This window comes from Mustela lutreola, chromosome 6 (assembly GCF_030435805.1).
Source record: "Mustela lutreola isolate mMusLut2 chromosome 6, mMusLut2.pri, whole genome shotgun sequence".
Lineage (NCBI taxonomy): Eukaryota > Metazoa > Chordata > Mammalia > Carnivora > Mustelidae > Mustela > Mustela lutreola.
In genome coordinates, this window is record NC_081295.1 from 39,217,946 (window position 1) to 39,226,562 (window position 8,617).

Here is an 8,617-nt window from a genome sequence, read left to right on the forward strand (position 1 = left end):
GTTTCTAAACAAGGGCCCAGCAGAGAAATTGTGGTGATGAAATTTTCTGCTCCAGGCCCCTGCCATATATCTTCTATCTAAAGCTGCTTAAAGGCATTTATGGGCAGTTCGGGCCATAATGGTGTTGATGATCTCCACTGTGTGGAGTGTTCTGAGATAACAGGCAGGTCACCTTCGGCAGGCCTGCCAGCGAACTTGGGGGATAATCTCTTCAAAGCACAGGATAAGCTCCCTGGCATCACTCAGTTCTCTGCTCTTAGGATCTTCAGGAGCTTACAAACCAAGCTGGAGGACACTTAATCTAAATGAACTCCAGTGTTCCACACAAATGGGATCATTGCCATCAACAAGAGACAAAGGAGGATTTTCCTGAGTTTACCTGGAATGCCCGTTTATGCCCTGTACACGGCCTGCTGTAATGTTTTCATTTCCATCTGCTTGATCTTTTTTTATTCTTTCTTCCCCTTCCTTACCATCCAACCACCCCCCACCGCCATCTTGCTCCTGTGCCAGTAAGAGTGAAGCAGAGAGAGAACGTGTGTCAGATTCTTTAGCAGTAAACTTAACTGATAATATCACAAGAGTCCACCGGGCATGGATGCCTTCTGGAATGTTTGTCGTTACATTCATCTGCCATGGATATGCACATTATTTATTTTGGATCACTCACATAAGTTCACATACTAAACTCTCAACTGACCATAAGCATCTGACCACTGAGTATCTAAAGAAACTACATATGAATTATTGTGTGCTTGGATGGGCAAAGCTTTAGGCACCTACATACCTGTAGCCACAGAAAAGGCAACGTTTTAGATAGTGGGGCCTCTCCTTGTTTGTGATGTCCTACAAAAGATACTTTTGGTTCCACCTATCCAGACCTACAGCAAACTTGTGCCAAGGCAGCTAATACACTGGTTTGGAGAAAATGGACTTTCTAGAGCGAGCATGGTGGTGTCCAGACTGAGATCACTTAATGGAACTTCATATGATTTCGGAAATATTTTCTCTGAGGGTGACAGGGAAACAGGGGAAAGGCTATGCTTGAGCACGGTGGGCTTGCTCTTAGATAGGAGAGCAGGTGGATGATCCTAAGTAGATTTCGTTTTCATAGCCTTGGATGCCTTCCAGACTCTCTCTCTCTTCCCCAGCTGCCAACAGACCCTCCACTCTTCAATATGCGTAGAAGTTGTTTCAAAGATTGTATAATTCCACACCAGAGTTAAATCTGTTTCTTGCTGGTTCATACTCAGGCCACATTTCCAGTTTCTCATGGTATTTCCTGTGAACATGAGCCTGAGTTCTAAGTAATGAAACATGAACCCAAATAATGTGGACTTCTTTCATGATTCCCTAAAGATCTCCCTTGTGCAAGCCCCATATTTTTCTTCTTCCAGCTGCTTAATCCAAATAAACATGAAGACTTTGAGAGCCAAGTGTTGAAGACAAAAGGGACACAGGAAGGAAGAAGCCTGGGTCCCCAGATGATTTGGTCTTATTTTTTGGTAGGGCAGTTCTTGCTCAGTTTGGGTCTTCCTCTTACAATCCGGCCTTTCTTAATCTAGGAATGGTCCTTGCCTCTAAGGTACGGCCTTCTTGAAATCTCAGCCGGACACCTGAATCTTCAGAAAAGTTTTCTTCCCTTCAGCTTTGCCAGAACAACAGCACCTCCCAGCCCAGAACAGCCAGCTCTATTTAGCCCTCATTCCTGCAGGATCCTCTCCCTGCTGAGATCTAGAAAGCTTCTCCTGTCCATGAGCAGCCGGGTGCTTGGGTGGAAAGCAATAGTGACCGAAGGAACAGCCAGAGAGAAAATTACTACCCCAACAAAGCTTTTGCTCCCTTTGTGCATTCCTGCAGCCCTAAATTACATTATCTGCCACTTACATTTCAGTAAAATTGTCACTCTTCCTGGAGTCCACCACATTGCACCAAAATTACTCACCAATACTGTGAATATTACTGAAGTATAACAATCTGCATTATTCTCTACCTATGTCACCAAAAGGGATTCATTTGTGTGATTTTAAGGCTTTTTTTTTTTTTATGTGATTCGAATGCCTTGTTTTGTATAAACCCTAGGCTTTTGCAATTTTATGCGTATCTATTTTGGTGGCAAGTCACAAGAATCACCTGAGAGTGTTTATAATTTTGGAAGAAGATAGTAATTGCTTTAAAATATCTGCTGTTTAAAATGTGGAGAAAGTGTGGTATAAACAATACATTCAATTTGAAATCAAAAGAAGTGGTTGGTTAAAGATGCTTCTCACAAAAGCAGGGACTTAAGTGTCATTTCCAGGCAAAACTTAACTTTAATGTAATGGGAAAGAAAATAAGCATTTCTGACATTCAGAAAAGAATAAAGAAAAGTTTATAGGTAAGATCTGAAATGCTGATTAAAAAAAAAAACAAACCATGAAGGTGCCTATTCTGATTGGAATAGAGACAAAACATGATTTTTGATATGAACACATTTTGTTAAAATATATTAATATTATCTCCCGGGCACATTTTTACATTGAATGCATACCACTTACATAATGAAATGTTTTGTTTTTTAAGGAAGAGCATGTGATCATATGTTGATATTAAAAAACCTTCATAACAAAAACAAAAGAAAAATAACTAAAATGTAAAAACAGCCTATTAGACTTTTTGAAAAAAAGCTTTATAAACTTGCCGCTGTCAATTAAATTAATAACAATGGTTGGGTATGTAAATAGCTCCTTAGACACTATAGGAGAAGGCTATTAGACTGTCTGGTATGTATTGGATAAAAAAATATTAAACACTTATTATAGGATAATTCAGAGAAGAAAGTATATTGAATATAAATTATTTAAATTAACAAATGATGGAAATTAAGCTGAAAATGTTCAAATTATTCTTCATTTTTACAATAACCATGGTTCAATTAACTGATAATTTGCCATAGAACCTTGATTCTTATGTTTCAGAAACTGAACAAGATATTGGAACTGAAAAGAGGCAGATGAGCGAAGTTTGCATTTTAGGTGTCTTAAAGATGAGGTTGAGAAAACTCAGTTAAATTATATTCTTTTGATGTCTCAGCTTTCAAGTCAGTCCAGACTGAGCTCTGGTCTAAATGCAAGGACATCGGATACCTCCATTTCAAAGCTTTTCATTTTTCAGGATGAGGTGTTCAATTTTTGAAATGTAACATTCCAATTCCCTCATGATCAAATGGTTTTTGAAAAAGAACAGAAGCTTCTGAAACATTGTTATAACCAAAAAAAAAAAAAAAAAAAAAAGGGAAAAATAACTACAAAAGAATAGATTCTTGCTTAACCAAAACTAAAAGGCAAAAGGACATATTCCAAATGGTCCCATCCAAGGACAAAAACCAACAGAAAAACAGAAAAACCTTTCAGCAGGGGCAAAACACTGCAAATAAAAGAAGAGTCCCAAGCGTGTGTGTCTAAAAGAGCTAATGGTTATATAAATTTTTTAATGTATCACTGAATATAAAGAAATAGAGCCAGTTAGCAATGGCAATTGGGCAGAGGAGGGATGAACAGTTAAAAGACTATCATGATTCTTCTGTATATGTTAATAGGAAAGGAAATACATAATTTCAACTAAAACACTGTAAAATTTATAGGAAGAAAGAATACTACCCAAGCTAGTATTTGTGTGTGTGTTTACATATACATAAATCACACTTACAAATATATATCTGCCTCATTAAACAGCAAGAGTAATCAACTCATAGCTTCTTTATTCAGGTGTTCTTCTTCCATTCAGCAAATGTTTGACTTCCTATGAGCCATGTACTGTGTAAGGCACTGAGGATACCATGATGAATGCAATGTACATGATGGCTAACTTTCAGTTCCTAGCAGTCTATAAGGGGGGTTGGTTAATATTTATATAATCATAAAGATACAGTAAGTTTTCAGGTAATTAAAATGGAAAATAAGAGCAAAAAAAAAAAAAAAAGGATTTTCATGCTTGCAAAAAAAAAGTAACACATTTATGGATGTAAACTCTAGGCCAGTTAGTTGCAGCACATTTAGTCATTCCTGAACCTGAGTCCAAATGTATATTCTACACAGGCTAATAAAGGAAAACAGTGATTAGTCGATGGCATCACAATTTCCCTGTCACTGTTATAACTTTTATTCATTATCTTGAATTTAGTACAAATGAATTTTAATTAATTATTAGAATTTGGAAAGCATTTTATAAATAAGTACCTCCAATATTCTACAAAGACCTATGTTCAGGGATCATTAAAAAGGTTGTTATTATTATTGCAGCCTTTTTAAAGAACCACAGTACTTTGCTACTACAGTAGCAAAGAGCAGCAATGCATACTCGAGGGACTTGTGATTGTTAAACCAAGAATGCATAGGGGAAGGCATCTTCTGAACGCTGAAATATGAATTTCAGACTTGTTGGCAGAATGAGCCCAGGAAACAAGTCAGCAGTTCGGAATCTGCATGAACGACGATTTTCAGTATTTAGTTGTGGACAGGTCCTAAATAATCTATATTTGATAGATAATAAAGTTAATAAAAGTCATGAACTAAAAAAAATAAAAAGGCATCCTGCTTCCATCTCTCCAGACCTTTTGTTCTTAAATTAATTTTGTAGAGTCATTTCTCCTTCACAAACTGATATCCATAGCCATTTCCCATTTCTTTTACAGATTTTAGTCTAAGACAGAATGCCCACCCATTTGCTTAGTAATTATGTGAAAAGAAGGTTCTTTTATTATAAATACAAAGGATGCTTAAGGTCCAATTCTAAACAGAATTCATAGATAACTGATGCATAGTCCCTCACATATTTCAATTCATTTTGGCATAGGTTCATGAAGACTTAGCTTTCACAGATTGATGGGCCCTCTTTCATCCCCATGTACAGCAAGCACCCAATGCATGATCGGAGAGGTCTTCCCAGTCTGACTGCCACCTCCTTTAATGAGTGGTAGGTCAATTCTTCTCTGAAAAACTACTTACATGTTAAGTTGGAAGATATCTCAAGACTCCTTAGACTTTCTAGCAATGATTCTCAAAGTGTGGCCCCAGGCAACCAACAGCATCAACATCACCAGCGATCTTGTTAATAATGCAGATTCTCAGGTTCTACCTTAGACCTACAGATCCAGAGACTCTGGGGCTGAGATCCAACCATCTGGGTCTTCATAGAGCCTCTCAGGAATTCTGGCACACACACAAGTTTGAGAAGCACCGCTCTAGGGCTTCAAATTAATCTCTCCCATTTCTGGACACAAAGTTGCTTACAAGCTCCCCACAAGCTCCTCTAATTCTCAGCAGTTCTCTAAAAATTGTCACCTTTTTTATGGGCTATTCTTATCTATCTTCTCCTATATCTATATTCTTTCTGAAAGATCCGAGGTTTTTTGGTATATCTACCACATGGAATTACATTATCTGAGACTTGATTCTCCACTACAGACTCATCTGGAACCCCTATAGTAATAATGTAGTGACACCAAAAAGAACAAAAAATACAGTTGTCCTACCTTTGACAATAGTAGTAATTATTATTGTGATTTTTTTTTCTCTTGCTTAAAATGCTATAGGAATCCCAGCCCATAAAGTTTTCAGGAACTCAAGTTCCTTCAATCTTGTGACCCTATCACCTCCACGGGCCTGTCCTCATCTTGTGTAGTTGCAGCTGGATATGGGCACCTCCTTGTGTTAAACAAGAGAAAAGAAAATAGAAGAAATCCAAAGAAAGAGATTTCTTTTTAGGCAAACTGCCCAAAAGTTGCTACTCACTTTCCCTCACCTTCAATGGGCACATTTTGCCTTAGAGAGGCTGACCAACTAAGTGTCTAAGAAAAAATGAGAGAGAGACTTGCCTGGACAATCAGCATATCACCCCTTCCCATTGATGTTCTTTCTAGGAGTCTCTCTTCCCACCCATTCACATTGTATACTCTCCTCTCCTCTCACATTGTGGCAGATCTTAATCAGCAATTTTCTATAACTTAAATATTTATAAATCTCCTTTCTGTGAGAAAGTCCTCATGGGATTAATGGCAGGGACAGAGCCCTCAATAATACAGAGATCCAAAAGGTCTGTCTGCAAAATATAAAAAGAAATTAAGTGTCAAATTAGAAGTCAGAGCACCAATGCTAAGAAAATACAAATGTCCCTCATTTGCTTTACAAATCATCTTCAATTTAAATTTATAAATGTGTATGTATACATGGGTATACATGCATATGTGTATACTTACACACAAACCTACCTACATACATGTACAGATAGTAACCAATATATAAATTGTTTTTATCACTAGAATTAATCTTAAAATCCACTCTGTAAAATTTACACAATATTTTCCCTTAGGAACAAAATTATTTAAAATGGAGGAAAATTGCTAGACAATCATAAAAAAGCATTCTTAATGTCTAATAAACTAATATAGGGTGATAGCATTAGTATTTCTGAAGGCAATAACATGAAATACTATAACCAAATATATTTTTTATGAACTTCCACTGGAGATTTTAAAAACATACCCTTTCTTTCTACCTTCCCCCCCTTCCCAAAATGTGAATTTGGGAATGCTCACTACTCTTACTAAGCTCTCACCTGTTGATGGTGAGAACAGGGACCAACTCTACGTTGCTGAGGTGTCCTTGGCTTTGGCTAGGGATCCACCTGGACTGTGAGCTATAGAGGTAGTTAAGGGTAGAGATTGCAGATTCAGCGTTGTGGGTCAGATTTCCTGATAAGATAATATTGTGGGGAAACTTTTCAGTGACTTCTCAATCATATTTCATGTCTCCTGAGATGCCCACAGATTGGCCCATGGTATCTCCTTTAAATTTGACCCATATACTGTTTGTAGCAGGAGTGTTGGTCTGCTCTAGCCTGTAAATGAATGCATTCAAGGGTCACAGTATTTATAAGATGGCTCTTTAGAGGACAAAATACAGAAACAATGAGGGGTGAAGTCTTCTTATGTCTTATGCCCTTCATTTTCTCATTTACTTGAGGACAAAAGCCCAGGCCCAGTGATATTCTGGAGGGGTCTGGGGATATATAATAGATTGAGAGGAGTCTATAAGCATTGTACAAATAATTGCACTAGAATTATCCTAGACATTTCACTACAAGACTTGGCATTAAAAAACAAAAACAAAAACACAAATAACAACAACAAAAAAACCTGAGATGACTTTAAGTGGGACAAGACAGGGAAGGGAACGAGAATGAGGAAACCACAGTAATATGCAAGAAAGCATTCAGCTATGACTGGAAAAGTTTTTAAGTTACAGTTAAAGGAATATGTAAAAGTTTTATAAATAAAGTATATGCATAACATTACGTGAGTATTTTATTTTTTAAAGATTTTATTTATTTATTTATTTATTTGACAGACAGAGATCACAAGTAAGCAGAGAGGCAGGTAGAAAGAGAGAGAGGAGGAAGCAGGCTCTCCGCGGAGCGGACAGCCCGATGCGGGGCTCGATCCCAGAACCCTGGGATCATGACCTGAGCTGAAGGCAGAGGCTTTAACCCATTGAGCCACCCAGGCGCCCCACGTGAGTATATTTTGTTAAATTTTTACAATCACATACTTAAGAGTTAACCCAGTATTGCATTGCCGTCATGTTCTCCTATTTGTGGTAGCTAATGGAAATAAATAAAAAATATACATATAAAATCATGTTGCTCAGAGTAGGAAAAATGTTGAAAATAGAAGAAACTATTTTCACTTGTTAAAAATATCTAATGAAAGAATTATTTAACATGCTATACTTACATATATATGTGACTTGAACCGAAATTTAGGCATCTTATTTGTTAAATTCCACTAGCTCTAAGGTTTTTATTATTCAATTAGGTTTAAGTGTATCTCAGTATGATCTTTTCAAAGGAAATTGCCAAGCAAGAAATAACTACAGGTTATCTAAAAATGTCCTTATCCAAGAGAATAAAATATTATTGTGTAGTATATGGTTACATATTTGCATAGAATCCATCCATGTACTGATAGGAAATAATCCCTTTTGATTCATTAACTCCATTGTTCAAAACGTCTGCAAGGAAGTGTTCCCTAAGTATTTATTTAGCATTATTTAAAGTGAACACATTTCATCAATTAAAACTTCTCCTATAGATTTCTATTTACTGGACAATACTAGGATCTTCTGGATCAAGGGTTTTAACTTTAAGTCAGGTATGAATATACATATAAAGATTTTCTGTTGAATGCCCCAACAACGATTGAAGAAAACTCATTTCCACATCCTCCAATTTCATATGCTCTCTTTCCAAAAACTGATCTGCCTGAGAAAGTGTCAGTCCTCAAGTTCTCCTTTCTCACTTCATATTTAACATCACATTTCTCCCTGTTTTCAATAAAAGGTGTACCCCTCACTCAGCTGACATTTTGCTATCATGCAAAACCATCTAAAATGCCAAAAAAGGAGTAATTTTGCAGCTCCTTTAATAGAAGTGCCATAAAAGCATGCCCCAATGGTTTTCATTAAGAGTTGCATTCTCAATAAATTTGCTTTTTTACTTTTATTATCAAAATTTCTTATTTATGATGCTTTGATCAAGTATATATCACTAATAATGGATATATTAATACAAATAAGAGCTT